Source organism: Podarcis pityusensis (genome assembly GCF_964106645.2).
Source record: "Podarcis pityusensis genome assembly, chromosome: 15".
NCBI lineage: Eukaryota > Metazoa > Chordata > Lepidosauria > Squamata > Lacertidae > Podarcis > Podarcis pityusensis.
In genome coordinates, this window is record NC_138040.1 from 7,509,673 (window position 1) to 7,525,715 (window position 16,043).

Sequence of the window (16,043 nt, forward strand, 5' to 3'; positions counted from 1 at the left end):
TCACAAACATTTTTTAATCTTCATTAAGACCTGTCCTATAAACAAGATGACGTGAGAAATAATTGGAGGAGCAGCCAGGTGGCTATTGATTGGAACCAGGGGCCTCACGACAAAGTGGCTATCAATACTTTTATTTTAATGGGATGCAGGCAAGCCTGTGAGGGTCAAGCCCACTGGTGGTTTTTTTTTGGTGTTAATACCCATCGTGTCAGTGTAAAAGCAACATATTCCGTACTTTTGAGGCATACGTCTGGGGTCAGGAGACAGATGGCCAGATTATGTGAAAACAATTCTAGGGGCTTGGACTACATAGTAAAAAAAGGGGGGGGAATAATAGAACTTAGTGTAAAATAATTTTATAAATGATCTTTTGTACCTTAGGACATCAAATTGTACAACTTTTGTATATATAAAAGCTTAGGAACTTCCTGTGTAGCAGAAAGAGAACACATTCCTACACTTTTAATGTATATGTTTGTTATAATGTCATGTAAACATATGCCCCATGTTTGTGCCTTTTAATTAGTTTGTCTCAATAAACAGAAATGTAGAGACGTCGTAGTTATGTGTGTATTGCCGTACAGTATTTGTATTTATGCACTGTTCCTTTTTCTATTTTTGTCAAGATCAGTGCATGAGGCAGCTTGCAAACCTTGCGATCAGTTGCAAAAGTGCATTCTTCCAGGGATGCATATGTGCTCATTTGAAGATTTTGATCTGTATGTCCTGCCTGTTCTATACAGAAGAGGTAACCATTGATTGGGGCGAAACCATCAAAAACCCCTCTTCCATTAGTGGGAATGCCTCCCTGCCCTGGAAGAACTGTTTCCTGCTTTACAGAAGAAAGACTCTACACAAGCTCTTTTCATGAACTCCCCCACCCAGCCACAAGTTTCCTTGCATCAACGTATGTTATTACTGTACTCCTGATGTATAGTGGCTCTGTGCAGAGGAGAGAAGTCATTCTCTGTTAGCTCTTGCACAATAATTCCTGGAACATTACCAATCCATTTTATCCTCCTTCGCTCACAGTTCTTTGCACCCAATCCATTGTCTGGATATGTGATTTGGTAAAGTGGTGAATCAAACCACAGCTGCTTGCAGTTTGCTTAAACATAACACCCTATACATACATAGATGTAGAAAGGGGGAGGGCTCCAGAGTTGGCGATCACCAGTAAGAACACTTGTGTAGGTGTAGGTGTTGCTGGTCAGTGGTCCTGTCAAGAGCCTTTCCTACACATTGTAGGTAATGAATACATATAGAAGGTTGTATATAAGGACCAACCAGGTTGTGTTGGTTTTAATGGATGAATTATGTATGGAATTCTGCAGCACCCTGCTCCTACAAACTTAATGCATCCCAAATAGTTTGTGTGTATGTAACTCTTAAGAGTTCACTGCCTGTGCTTTGCAAGCTCACAGTAGTGATTCATCCACCTAGAAAGCAGGCAGCATCCTCAGCAGGTAAGTTCTATTGCCTCTGTTTCAGGTGTTTTTGTATTGTAAACCACCTTGTGATCCACATATGAAGGGTGGTGTAGAAATTTAATTAATAATAATAATAATAATAATAAAGTGGGCCACCCAGAGACAGTTCCTGTTTCCTGTTGCTCCAAACAGCAGTACTACAACAGATGGATGGAAATTGCAGGTTGGGTGAGGCAAGGTTTTTTAAAATAATAATAATATTTCTTCTGTGCAGCTGGCTGTCAGGAGAGGGTCAGAGCTCTTTCCAGAAGTCTGAACTGATCTCTTGCAGAGGGCTTCCTTCCCATTCCATTGCTTCCTCTGTTTGGCTCCCCCCACCTACATTAAATCGAGCTGGCACACATCCACACCACCCATTTAAAGCACTCTCATGTCACTTTAAACAGTTGTAGCTTCCCCCCAAAGTACCCTGGCATGTGGTTAGGTAAAGGTGCTGAGAGTTGCTAGGAAACCCCTATTACCCTTAAGAGTTACAATTTCCAGAGTTCCCTGAGAAGACAAATGGACAAACCATTCTGGGAATTGTATCTTTGAAGGAAATCAGGGTTTCACAGCTACCGTACTATCGGCACCCTTAACAAACCAGTTCTTTTGGAGAAGCTGTGACTTAATGGTACAAATGTCCTTTAAATACAGTGGTACTTCAGTTTACAGACTTAATCCATTCCGGAAGTCCATTCTTAAACCAAAACCGTTCTTAAACTGAGGAGCGCTTTCCCTAATAAGGCCTCCCGCCACCGGTGCCCTTCCACCGTTTGGATTCCGTTCTTAGACCAAGGTAAAGTTCTCAAACCAAGACACTATTTCCGCTTTTGCGGAGTTTGTAAACCAAATTGTTCTTAAAACCAGACTGCTTAACCCGAGGTACCACTGTATGCATGATATGGATGTGACTCTGACTGCCAACCTCATTCACCAGAGGAGCATTTTGAAATGTTAGTGGTCTTGTAGTCGTGACTTCCTTGGGTTACTGTTGTTTGGGGGAAATGTAGGGGTGGAGGAAATCTCTGATAAGCTGGACCCAGGCCATTTTGGGGGGTTATAGGCAATTACAGCCACCTTAAATTTAATCTGGGAGGCTCATTTTTTTATATATTTTAAGTCTATGCAAAGACTTGATGCCTGTAGGCTTAATTAAAATACTGGTTGGTTGATAAACTTAAGTTAATTTTTTAAAGCATTATTTACTGAAATGTGTGAAAGCTCAAGAAAATAATAAACATTTTGTGTCAAGACTGGATGCAGTCAGCTGTCATAGAGATGTATAACAGCAGTTGAGTGCCAGCAGGATTGGAGTCAAATTGGGTGTTCCTCTGAAACAGGAATCTGCTTACTCAAGATTTATTATTTACAGACTTTATTAATTGCTATATATTAGAAATACCAAACTGTATAAAAATTAATTTTTTAAAATTCTCTGCTTTTAGCAAACAAACTACATGAACAATTTTACCAAGCTTTCGGCTGTAATACTTGAAGCCAGTCGACCCAAAGCTAAGGCAAGCTCTTTCTCACTGCAGTCTGGGCCTGTCACACCAAATTGGGTGAAGTCACACCAAAATCATGTTTTGGTCTGCCATGTTTATTCAAAATGGCACCCTGCATGCAAACTTTGACGAAGAGTGCTGCCTCCACTTCGGGGACACTCGTGTTGAGTTTGGTGGTGATACAGTGAGAGGTGGACAAGCCTATCACCAAAAATGAGTGAAGTCACCCCATAGTGACATTTCAGTCTTCCATCTTGATTCAAAATGGTGTCTGCCATACCAGTATCGACTGCCGCCACGACCTCAGGAACCCTCCTACTGAGTTTGGCGATGATAACTGGCATCGGGACCCACAGAGTGGACAGACCAGAGAACAAACGGCTTTCCAAAATATATGGTACACAAGTGGGGAGTGCCTGATGCTGCCAGGGAATTTTTAAAAAGCAAAAATAAATTGTGATTTATAAATGGATGGTGTAATACGTGAGTTTGGACCCGTCAAGCCAATGTTATGAAGTTTTGCCAAAGTCATGTTTTGGTCCATCTTGATTCAAAATGGTCTTGGCATCCAAACATCAGCAAAGCTTGCCCCTGCCTCCTCAGGAACCCTTGTTCTGAGTTGGTGATAGATTGAGTGGTGTCCGAACACATAGGAGGCAAACAAGACAGACAAGCAATAGACTTTCCCAAATACATAAGAGTCTCAAGTACGGAGAGGCTGGCTGGCTGACAGATGAGCACTTCTGTTATGGGATGAGGATACAGTGCAATGTTTTGTTTCAGGCCCTGCTCATCTGATCTAACACTCTTGTCAATAGTCCTGTTGATGTCTAGCTTTTTTAAAATTCTGGATTTCGTATTGTAAGCTGTGTTGTCAATTCACTTTACTACAGTTCTATCAAGCTCCATGCCTTCTCTCTGACCTATGCTTTGAAACAAGACTGGATGATTAATATTTTAGCAATCATTTGCTGGCTGTACTTAAAGCCAGCTTGAAATGATAAAAAGTCATTGGCGCTAGGCAAATAGCAGTGTTGGTTTTTGTTTTTTTAAAAAAACCTGCCTGATTGTAAAAGTGCACTTTGCCCTCCTCCCATTTATAATAAAATGGCTTGAAAGCCAGACAAAAATCCACAAATGCAAAACGTGGAATATTCTGCATGTCAGACAGAAAATGACATGCACAGCACTCCAAAGAATGGATCACTGGGTGAGTGAACATTTGAGTAATTATAGCTGGCCACAGGCTAACCATGATTCATAGGAATAACCGTTCTTTAAAAAGAAAAACAAAGGAAGTACCTTTTGGGCATTTGACAGTCATATCCTAAAGATGAGTAATAGCTCTTTATTTCGGTTCCAGACTTCAGCTCCATTTTTTCCCATCATTAAAGTTGTGTTGATCCTGCAGACGATATAAATACAGTAACAGGCACTTTTTTTTTTTTATTTTTATTTGGTCCAATTTATTTGTCTAGCAGTGCAATCCTGGGCATATGAGCCACTGTTTCACAGTGCTTAATCCCTAGTACAGGGTGGGGGTGGGGATTTCAGCCCACTTTCCCTAATGGGCACAAACCAATGGTGAGTGTGGCCCATTGGGACAGGTGGGCTGGAATGCAGGGAGGCCAACAGTAGGTGGAGTCAGAGCCAACGGCGGGTAGAGTTGGAGCCAATGAATTTTGCCTCCACTCTCCCTGCCAAGTTCTCCAAAGGCAACACTGCTACAGAGGAGAAGTTGGCACTGCTACTCCCTCGACTGGTTTGCAGCAGGTAAGCAGGTGAAGTCTGGCTGAGGGCACGCTGAGCTTGGTGGAACAGTGCCCCAATTTGCCCTGATGGACCAGGTGGGGCACTGGATGTGATTGTTGCCCTTGTACAGTAGGCTACAGCCCAGCTACATACATGTACATCTCTCTCCAGACAAGCAAGAAGCATGAATGTAATTGAAGGACACAAATAAACCCAGAGGAGGAGGAGGAAGCTGACAACCATTGCCACCCCCTTGATTGGTTTTACGGTGCCTCCGCTTTGTCTCCGCTGGCTTCATCATGTCCACAGTATGGAAGATGGCAGGATCCCCAAGGACGTGGTCTATGGGGAGCTGGCTTTCAGCACCAGGCCAGTTGGCAGACCATCCATGTTACAAAGATGTCTGCAGCTGGCACATGATGTGGCAGCTAGCAACACCAACTCTGCCTTGTGGGGATCCCTTGCAGACAACCACAGTACCTGGAGATAGGCAGTCAGGTCGTGTATCCATAGCAGTGAGCAGAGGAGAAATGACTGCTGAGAGGAACACAGAGGGGGCAAACGCCCTGGTGCATCTGTAGCAGCACAACTGGATGTCTTCATCTGCCCCAGCTGCAACAAAACATGTCTCTCCTGCTAGCAAAGAAATGGAAGAAACAAAATTTACCAACTATCGGAAGAATGGCAGATGAAGATGATGGACTATATAGAACTTGCCGAACTGACCGGGAGACTCTGAGACCAGAGAGAAGAGACGGTGGAAGAAGACTGGAAGAAGTTTAAGGAATATTTGAAAAAATATGTTAATATTTAAATCTTAGAATAGCTTTAGAAGTGGATATAGGCTGTAGGGTTAGAAGTAGAAGATAGTTTATTTTAAAATAACATTATTTGTAAGCAATAAAATGTGAAGTTATTTTCAGTGTGATAAAAAAAAAAGATGGTTAGAAACTATGATATATGTAAACTGCTAAAGATGAAGTAAAATGAAAATCAGATAGGTGGGACTTGGGGAAGCCCACTTAACAATGTTTAGGAAAATAAGGATATGACAAGAATTTGTTTGTATTGTTTGTTTTTCTATTTGTGTTTTTTATTTGTTATAAAATGAATAAAAAATTTTGAAAAACAAAACATGTCTCTCCCATATCGGTCTCTGCGACCACAGCAAGGTGCTGCAAGCTTCCAAAAGCTTGGCCTCACCCCCAATGGCGCATTTAAGTAGGTGGGGCGCTGGCTGAGGGTAGACTGAGCTTGGTGGGGCAACCCCCTCCCCACAAACAGTTCAGATTGCAAAGCACATGAGAGGAAACTGAGGTTTAATATGTGTCAATAAAGGATAGTAACTGAGGGTATTTTTGTTTGTTTTTTGGGGCAGATGAGATGGTGCTCTATTTATGGATGCTACCTGGCAAAGTGTGCTAATGGATGCTAAAAATGCCAGCCCAGGTGACACAAGTAGGGCTCTGCCCGTCTAGAATGCTTGGGTACCTTGTGATGAATGGGCGGAAGGCGAGACTGACTAGGCCTGACTCATCAAACCCAGTTTGCATGAGATTGCCTTATACAGGACCAGACGGTTGATATTTTTAGCTTGGTCCTTAAAATCACACCTATCACATGTCATCTGAAAGGTGGGTGTGTTGGACCTGAAGCCCTCCAGATGTTTTGGACTACAATTTCCATCAGCCTGAGCTGGCAATGCTTGTCTACTCTGGTTTTGTCATGCTCATTATGTTCTGTGGACTGGTTGTTTTGGAGAAGGGGGAAAGCACCTGTCTCTACAGGAGGCAGACTGGAATTTGGGGGAAGTGTCATCACTGTTCTGGTGACCCACAGCTCTGCTTCTCCAGAACATCTCAGTCAGGAGAGGCTGTGCACCATCTGGACCAGTGTTTCACAAACTTGGGTGTCCAGATTTTTTGGACTACAATTCCTATCACCCCAGCTAGCAGTGGTCAGGGATGATGGGAACTGTAGTTCAAAAGCAGCTGGAGACCCAAGTTTGGGAAACACTGATCTGGACCATGGTCTGGGCACAATGGCAGACTGGATAGAATCATAGAATCATAGAATCGGAAGAGACCACAAGGGCCATCGAGTCCAACCCCCTGCCAAGCAGGAAACACCATCAGAGCACTCCTGACATATGGTTGTCAAGCCACTGCTTAAAGACCTCCAAAGAAGGAGACTCCACCACACTCCTTGGCAGCAAATTCCACTGTCGAACAGCTCTTGCTGTCAGGAAGTTCTTCCTAATGTTTAGGTGGAATCTTCTTTCTTGTACTTTGGATCCGTTGCTCCGTGTCTGCTTCTCTGGAGCAGCAGAAAAACAACCTCTCTCCCTCCTCTATGTGGCATCCTTTTATATATTTGAACATGGCTATCATATCACCCCTTAACCTCCTCTTCTCCAGGCTAAACATGCCCAGCTCCCTTAGCCGTTCCTCATAAGGCATTGTTTCCAGGCCTTTGACCATTTTGGTTGCCCTCCTCTGGACACGTTCCAGTTTGTCAGTGTCCTTCTTGAACTGTGGTGCCCAGAACTGGACACAGTACTCCAGGTGAGGTCTGACCAGAGCAGAATACAGTGGCACTATTACTTCCCTTGATCTAGATGCTATACTCCTATTGATGAGGCCCAGAATTGCATTGGCTTTTTTAGCTGCCGCGTCACACTGTTGGCTCATGTCAAGTTTGTGGTCAACCAAGACTCCTAGATCCTTTTCACATGTACTGCTCTCAAGCCAGGTGTCACCCATCTTGTATTTGTGCCTCTCATTTTTTTTGCCCAAGTGCAATACTTTACATTTCTCCCTGTTAAAATTCATCTTGTTTGTTTTGGCCCAGTTCTCTAATCTGTCAAGGTCATTTTGAAGTGTGATCCTGTCCTCTGGGGTGTTAGCCACCCCTCCCAGTTTGGTGTCATCTGCAAATTTGATCAGGATGCCCTTGAGTCCATCATCCAAGTCATTGATAAAGATGTTGAATAAGACCGGGCCCAAGACAGAACCCTGTGGCACCCCACTAGTCACTCTTCTCCAGGATGAAGAGGAACCATTGATGAGCACCCTTTGGGTTCGGTCAGTCAGCCAGTTACAAATCCACTGAGTGGTAGCATAGTCAAGACCGCATTTTACCAGCTTCTTTACAAGAATATCATGGGGCACCTTGTCAAATGCCTTGCTGAAATCAAGGTAGGCTACATCCACTGCGTTCCCTTCATCTACCAGGCTTGTAATTCTGTCAAAAAACGAGATCAGGTTAGTCTGACACGACTTATTTTTCAGAAATTCATGCTGACTACTGGTGATCACAGCATTCCTTTCTAGGTGCTCACAGACTGTTTGCTTAATGATCTGCTCCAGAATCTTCCCTGCTATTGATGTCAGACTGACTGGGCGGTAATTATTTGGGTCCTCTCTTTTCCCCTTTTTGAAAATAGGGACAACATTTGCCCTCCTCCAGTCTGCCGGGACTTCGCCTGTTCTCCAGGAATTCTCAAAGATGACTGCTAGTGGTTCTGAGATCACATCTGCCAGTTCTTTTAATACTCTTGGATGCAGTTCATCTGGCCCTGGAGACTTGAATACATCTAAACTAGCCAAGTATTCTTGTACTATCTCCTTAGTTATTCTGGGCTGTGTTTCCTCTGCTGAATCATTTGCTCCAAATTCTTCAGGTCGGGCATTGTTTTCTTTATCGGAAAAGACTGAGGCAAAGAAGGCATTGAGGAGTTCAGCCCTTTCTGTGTCCCCTGTTTGCATTTCACCATCTTCTCCTCTGAGTGACCCCACTGTTTCTTTGTTCTTCCTTTTGCTTCGAACATACCCATAAAAGCCTTTTTTGTTGCTTTTAACCTCTCTAGCAGTTTACTGGATGGGGCCCAGTAAACTGATCCTGAACCCTGGGAAGACTGAGGCGCTGTAGGCTGGAGGTTCCTGACTTTGGGTGTTCTCCCGAATCTCTTTTTGTCACTAGAGGCCCAGTGGCCAGGATTGACTTTTACCTACTACAGCTGGTGTATCAATTATGGCCATTCTTGGACAAGGATAGTTGAGGCCACGGTGATTCATAGAATCAGGTAGGGACCCAACAGATCACCTAAGTTCAATCGCCTGCAATGCAGGAATATGCATCTGTCCCTTATGGGGATCGAACCTGCAACCTTGGCATTATAAGCACCATGCTCTAACCAACTGAACTATGCAGGCTGAGCACTGATAGTCTCAATACTCCTTTATTGCAATACAATGGGGCTACCCTTGTGTGTCTGGTCTAGAGGCTCCAACTGGTGTCGTCTTCTGCATTTGCAGCACCAAAGTAACCTCCCTGGGACACAAGCCTGGGTGGTGTGTATGGAGGTCCTGGGCTGCCCAGATGACAAGATACCTCTCCTGGCCTTGCTGATGTGGTCCAAAGGAAAGCAGAGAAAGTCATTTAGGACCAGGAGTTGCCAGAAGCAGGAGGACAAGGCACCATCCAACCGTCTTAGGGGCTCCATTCCAGATTTGTGTAGGGTTTACTCCTTAGACTTTTATTTTCCTGAAGATGTCCAGCAACACACTGGGTACAGATTTTTCCTCCCCCTGAATCAACAAGGACCTCATTACTGCATCTAATGTTACTGCCTTGGTCTTCTAAGCCAACAAGTGTGCACTGACCCACTAGGAGGGTTGGGTGGACCAGACATCTTATTGGGAGGGCCATCTCTCAGAGGGGCATCTGCTTTGCTTACAAAAGGTCCCAGGTTCAATCCCCAACATCTCCAGGTCGGGCTGTTAATGTCCCTTCCCCGAAACCCTGGGAAACCACTGCCAGTCAGTGTAGTAGACAATACTGAGCTGTGTGCACTAAGGGCCTGACTCTGTATACAGCAGCAGCTTAAACCAGTTGCTACCCTGGGGGAGGTCTCAGTATTTTAATGTTGCTCATTAGTAAAAACACACGGGAAATGAGTTTTTGATTTTTTCAAAATGTTAGATTATGGGTTGTAGCCAATGCCAGTTTGCTAGATCACTCAGAGTAGATCTACTGAAAATAATGAACACGAGTCACTTGGGTCTATTAATTTTAATGGGTCTACACAGAGTAACACTGAGTTTTGCCCACCTACCAATTACTTGCAGCACTGTCCGAAATGCCTTATTATTATTATTAAATTGGTCGTATACTTGTTGAGCTTGTCTCTTAGCCCGGGAGCGCAGTGCTGAGGAGTCGCAATTTGATATAATGTGCTGCTCGGGTCCGTATGCCATGTGTTTGCGCGTGACGGACCGGGGCCACCACGTCTTGGGTCTGAAGAACCCCAATGGAAAGGGAAATTAGGGGAGGGCAAACTCCCGGCCAAATTTGGGAGCTGCTCTGGTCCTTTGTGAGCCCCTCCTCTTTCTCCCCCCCCCCCCGCCGTGTTCTCGACACCCTCCCCCCCCCCCCCCCCGCTTTCCTCCTCAAATCTGTGCCACTTGTGGCGAGGCGGCCTTCCTACGGGGAGGAGGGGTGTGTTACACAGCTGCGTTTCAAACAACCGGCCGCTAGGCTTGGGGAGGGGAAAAGGTGGGGGGGCTAAGAGAGGCAGAGAGAAAGGCAGCTTCGCCCGCCGTTACGTTGCCCTCCTGTGTTTGCAATGGATCTGTGTGACCATCGGGGAGGGAGAGGCGATCCAGCGAGCGGCCACGCCAGCATATATTAAAAGGAGCGCCTTCTCCAGCGACCAACCTGCCCCCCTCTCCAAGGTCTTGGATACGGAGGAGGAACAACTGCGAGGGAACTAACGTAGGTAGACCGGGGGAGCGAGCGGGGAGGGAGAAGCGGGCGTAGCTCTTCTCCTACAGGGGAGGGGTCGGCGGCGGCAGGAGGATCCTTGCAACACCCAGCGCGCTCTCCCTACCCATATCTTCGGCTAGCCCTATCCTGCTTCTTCCCCCGGCAGCTCAGCGGTGTCGCGCGTCTCCCCTTCTCGAGTGGCGCGGGTAAGCTTTGGAACGTTGGGGGTGGGGAGCGGGGCGGGGGAGGGGCCCTTTTGGAACGCCGAGGCGCCTTTTGGAACGCCGGGGACGGAATTGTGGCTACTTTCCGCCGCTTCCCTTTTTGCGCGCGCCGAGCGTTCGCTTAGAGACCCTCCTCGCGGGAAAAGGGAAATAAAGGGGGTTGGGAACCCCACCCCCGAAACGCGGCGGCCGTGCCTACCCTCCTCACCCGGGTTTCCGAAAGCTGTAGCAGCTGACTTTCCAGCCCACCCACCTACCCCGCGTCTCCCCTCCATAGCGGCCTGTTTTGGAGCCCGCGGTGCCTCTCGCCTCCCTCTCCCTTTGCGCCTCGGAGGGCCCTCTCCTCTAACGAGGCGCGTTCTCGGCTCTGCTTTCGGTTCCTCGCTCCTAGAAGGACCTGGCGGATTGGAGGCGGGTGGGTTGGCTGGTGTCCCTGCGCTTCTTCCTTCTCCTCCAGGGGGTCATGTTCCCCCCACCTCCTTTTGCCGCCACCCCCTTATTTCAACTGCGAGGGGCGTGTGGTTTGGAGGGCGCAGATAAGAGCGTTTAGCTCAGTGTAAAGGGGCAAAAAGGGGTGTGTATGGGTGTGTTTTTAAGCAAAATGAGCATTGCTTTGGGAGGGGGCAGAGAGAGAAGCATGGCTGATGTGGGAAGGGAATCAAGAGTTGGGAGTTGATTTGTTGTTGTTTTGACACCTACCTTTCAAAGTTTACTTCTTTGGCATTCCTTGTTTGCATAATGAGGCGCTGGAAGGCTGCTTTAGAGAGGTTTGGGACCTCCTCTCTTTCCCCAAAGCTCATTATTTAGGAGGAACTGGTCCTGGAATTGTATTTCTACTATTCCTCTCCTCTTCTCACAGTCCCTCTCCCAAATAATCTACTTTCCCATCTCCATTCCACAATAGTTGCACATTTGTTTCACTTTCTCTCTCAAATTTCTTCCAAGTTCAGCACCATAGTAGTAATAATCCGCAGTATTCTCATGAATGAATATATATATACTGCTTAATTGCCAAACACACCTTTTAAGCAACTTACAAGTATAAAACCAATTACAAGATAATATAATGGCGTGTAAATAAGAATGCACAATAAAACAATTCGATTGAAACGTTGAAATGAGCATCCATGTATAAAAAAAGCAAAGCAAACACCTTTGAAGAGTGCAGCAGTTTAAAAAAAGCAATTAAAAGAATTAAAAATTAAATATAGTAATAGTAATAAGTGTTTGCATTGAACTGGTGTTTTGATGCTGCCGATAATGTACTCTTGTAATCCATGTGACACCCCTGTCAGGTATGCCTATGGTATTATCTCCACTTTGCAGAGGGGATAACTGAGGCTGAGAGAGAATGGCTTGTTTAAGGCTACATAGTTCTTGTGGGAGGTGAGATGAACTGATTTTACTCTGGTTGTAGCCAGTGCTTTGTTAAAGAAAAATGAGAGGTTCTGTATCCTGAATGGTGGGCTATCAGTTGTAATAAACAGGACCTAGTTATGGCTGGTTTATTAGTTTATTAGTTTCTTCAATTTTGATATACACCAATGCAGTTCCATTTCTGAAATCTCTCTCTACTTTGTCATATAAATGCTATTGCTTGAGTGGCATGGCAAATTGGCTACCTTTGTGCAGGTAAAAGCATTCGCTAGTGTCTCTCAAATGCTCCAATTTGACAAAAAAGGTAGCAGAAAGCTTGCTGAGTGGGATCCACTGGTGGCCTACTAGGTTCCATTGGGTTCTTGGGCTGAAGTTGGAAGTGACTGAACTGTCAGATTGTTTCCGAGTTTCCGAGCCGCACTGTTATGATTGAAAAGATTTGGTTCTCATTGTCTGACTCACTCTTGGCCAGTTGGAGTATTGCTCCCCACCTGAGAATTGATGCAGAAGCATCGCTGCTCACACTGTCTGCCAGGTAAAATGGCACAGACAGTTCCCAGCACACGGAAATAAATGCAGAAAGTGCTTTTCTAGGGGAAGGATGACACCTTGCTTCTGAGAAGAATCTTCCTCCTTCTGTCAAAGTCATTTTGATGGTTTGGATGTTGCCTGGGAGTTTTCATTGTTAATTGTTGTGACAGGATTTTATTTCATTGATAGCTGTTGATGACATGCCCATCCAAGGATGGAAATGCTTGAAATCTGCTTGGAATTTTGAAACTTGCAAATAAGGAAGGTGGCAGAGACCATGGATTGGTTTATTGGCTGGTGATGTCACCGATGTCCTTTTCCTTGTTGCTGTTCTTTGTAGAATTGGGCAGACCACAGGTTTTCCAAGATCAGTTTATTAACTTTGACCCTCTCATCTTTCTCACAGCACCTCTCTCACTTGGGCAGATAAAAGATTTTAGAAGGAGCAATTTGATAGGCTTAGTTGCAGGCATCTGAAAGATATTACTGGTACCTTGATTCTACCACACAGAAGTGATTTTATGTTCCATTCTTTTGTGCAACACCCTAACAGAATATATTTAATTAGATGCAGATGCAATTCCAAAATGTGGAATAAAGTTTAAATATGAAGGTGGGAAATGAATACAAAACGAAATACAATTTCCCTCCTGGAATAGAATTATTCAGGCTCTGCAATCCTGTACACACACTTCTAAGCAGACATGTATAGGATTGCACCGTAAATCTGCTATGTATTTGGACAGCTGCCTGTTAGCTATGCATTCGGACATCTCTTAAAATATAATCAAAATTTGTGTGATGATTCCTGAGATCCATGAGCAGGTTTTTGCCTGTGTTTGGATACAACTGAACATCACTTTGAATCAAGATGGTGGACTGAACCTTTCGAAATTGCACTGATTGTAACTACTCCAAGCAATACCAGGGATGAGGCTACTAGTAGACTACTGTATATATTTCGTCCTGTGTTCTGTACATCAGCTGCTCCTGTTTACTAGTGACCCAATTAAAGAAACCTTAGTTGGCTGATTGTATGAATTTTGGTTGGTTGATTAACTAAATTTGCATAAATTCACCCATGGATAAAACAATATCTGAATAGTTCTTTAAACTTGTAAAACATCTTGACCTATTTTTTATTACTCATTTTGCATAGGTCTCTGAAAGGTGACCTTCTTCCCCTACAGACCCACTTGAGTGTTGCCATCAACAAAGCGGGACCCTCTTGGTCCTTCTGTGCAGTGTTCAAAATTCCTCTGGCGTGTTTTGCAACTGGTGCATGCCCAGTTGCGACCACCTGCATTCTGCCCTACTGGTGCCAACGAGCATCTTTTAAAAGTGGGGTTTGATCACAGGGCAGCATTTCAGATTTTGGAAGGTGGTGGGGGCAAATAGAAGAGATAATGATCAAGGGTTTAAAGCATATTTTTCCAGTCTGGCGATCTTCAGATGTTGCTAGGCTACAACTCCCATCATCCCTGACTATTGGCCACGTGAGCTAGAGCTGATAGAAGTTGTAGTTGAAAACATCTGGAAGGCACAAAGGTGATGTGAAGGCCAGGTTTTTTTGATACCCTGGGAGTTAAATTGCCAAATTAAATTTCCCAGAAACAGCATGCTTTCAGAGCATTTGCTGTGGTTACTTTTTAAAAGACCCATAATTATTGTGATATTATTGGCACAGGTTAGAATACCACCCCCTCCCAAGTAATGGGACTGTGCCTTCCAGCATGCAATCCCATTTAATAGTTTATTGTTGGTTTGCTATGATCCTGTGCGTGCTTTCCTTGGAACAGGCCCCACTGAATGCTGGGAGACTTACTTTATGCCTGGAACTAGGTTCTAGCTCTGAAGCATCTTTGAGCAGGCTTGAGATCTAGGTTGCTCCAGAGGTGTGTTGTGGAAGCCAGTGAGTGGGACAGATGCATGGACTTAGCCTATGAATTTGATCCCTGTATCCTCAATGTCTCTTAGTGTATCAGAATTAATTTGGGAACTGCTTGCTGACAGCCTGGATCACAGATGTCTGTTTTCTAAAACGATGTGGTTTATTTCCCTTTGTTAATAAAGAATTTTACATTCCTGTGGGCTGACAATAACTCGGCTTTGGATGAAAGTCTGCAAATGTTTCCAACTCGGAACATACCTTCTCTTCGCCTCTTAATGTAAAGAGTACATTTTCCAGATGCCATCTAATACTGCAGTAATATATAGATTTGCAGCCCTCCAGATGTGCTGGTGAAAACTGGCCTGGGAGAGGTGTCTGTGTGTGGGCAGAAACTGCTTCCACTTCACTTCCTGAATCTTCCTCACCTCCTTGTATTTTGTTTTCCTCTTGGTCTCTTCAATCTCGGGTGCTACCAAGTGTTTGGTCACTATGCCGTCGAAGAGAAGCGGGAATCAGGCTTTGCAAGAACTGAGCTGCTAGGTCTAACCTCAGAGCCCCTTGCGAAAGCTCAGCAAATCAGAGAGAGGAGATTGGCTTAAGTTCAAGGTCAGACCTTGAATGGAGCAGAAGAAGACTTAAAATGAGTGGTGAAAGAGTGGGCCAACCAGTTCCATCTGTCTGATGGAGATCTGAAGTGGAGGCTGCAATCCTCTGTACACCTTCCTGAGAGTAAGCCCTGTGTAAGACAGTGGGGGTACTTCTGAGTAAACATGTATAACATGTGCCATGTGTTTCTTAGGTGGCAACATCTCCATATTTAAATCACACTGGACACCAAGGAGAACTGCGGTAATAATAATAATAATAATAATAATAATTTTTATTTATACCCAGCCAAGGCCAGGCTCAGAGCGGCTTACAAGCAATAATAAAAACAAGTTGAATGAATACAATTTAAAAACAAGATTAAAATACAGCCATTAAAATATTGAAACATTAAAATATTAAAATGCAGCCTCATCACAGGAGGAGAAAGGAAAAAGGAAAAAGAAAGAGGGGGAGGGAATCAAATTGGCTCCAAGCCAAAGGCCAGGCGGAACAACTCTGTCTTACAGGCCCTGCAGAAAGAAATCAGATCCTGCAGGGCCCTGGTCTCATGAGGCAGAGCATTCCACCAGGCCGGAGCCAGAGTTGAAAAGGCCCTGGCTCTGGTTGAAGCCAATCTAACTTCCTTAGGGCCCGGGACCACTAGGGTGTTGCTATTTATGGACCTTGAGGCTCTCCGTGGGGCATACCGGGAGAGGCGGTCCTGTAGGTACAAGGGTCCTAGGCCGTGAAGGGCTTTAAAGGGTAAGGGATGAAAGCCATGGCTGAATCATCTTTGTAAGCAGGAGAATCAAAATTGCCACTGGGTGCACCAGTGTGGTAACCCATGTGCAAAATGTCCCGGCTGCATGCTACCCAGGGAAGGAACGAGAGAAACACCATTGTGCATGCTGGCTGGACTGATGGGAGCTGGAGTCCA

General features: G+C 44.9%; 1 protein-coding gene and 1 long non-coding RNA gene across 6 annotated transcripts in view; one reads left to right on the plus strand and one right to left on the minus strand.

The window, feature by feature from the left end:
- Positions 1-2,830: 2,830 nt before the first annotated feature.
- On the minus strand, positions 2,831-11,276 carry LOC308464155. 3 transcript variants are annotated; one of them, XR_013979896.1, is made up of 3 exons: positions 10,977-11,276; positions 4,280-4,382; positions 2,831-3,591 (listed from the first exon to the last, which is right to left on the minus strand). It is a non-coding gene; the product is annotated as an uncharacterized lncRNA (long non-coding RNA). The 3 variants fall into 3 exon arrangements; XR_013979897.1 differs by having other exon boundaries at positions 10,928-11,276; XR_013979898.1 differs by lacking the exon at positions 10,977-11,276 and adding an exon at positions 5,210-5,383.
- CUEDC1 (CUE domain containing 1) overlaps positions 10,274-16,043 on the plus strand; it is a 62,694-nt gene continuing 56,924 nt past the window's right edge. For 2 of the 3 annotated variants that reach the window (XM_080983162.1, XM_080983164.1), the window contains exon 1: positions 10,274-10,504. The gene's annotated coding sequence lies outside the window, so the exon portion shown is untranslated. Of the gene's footprint in view, positions 10,505-10,564; positions 10,702-16,043 lie in introns of those variants that run through there. The other variant, XM_080983163.1, reaches the window with a different exon arrangement.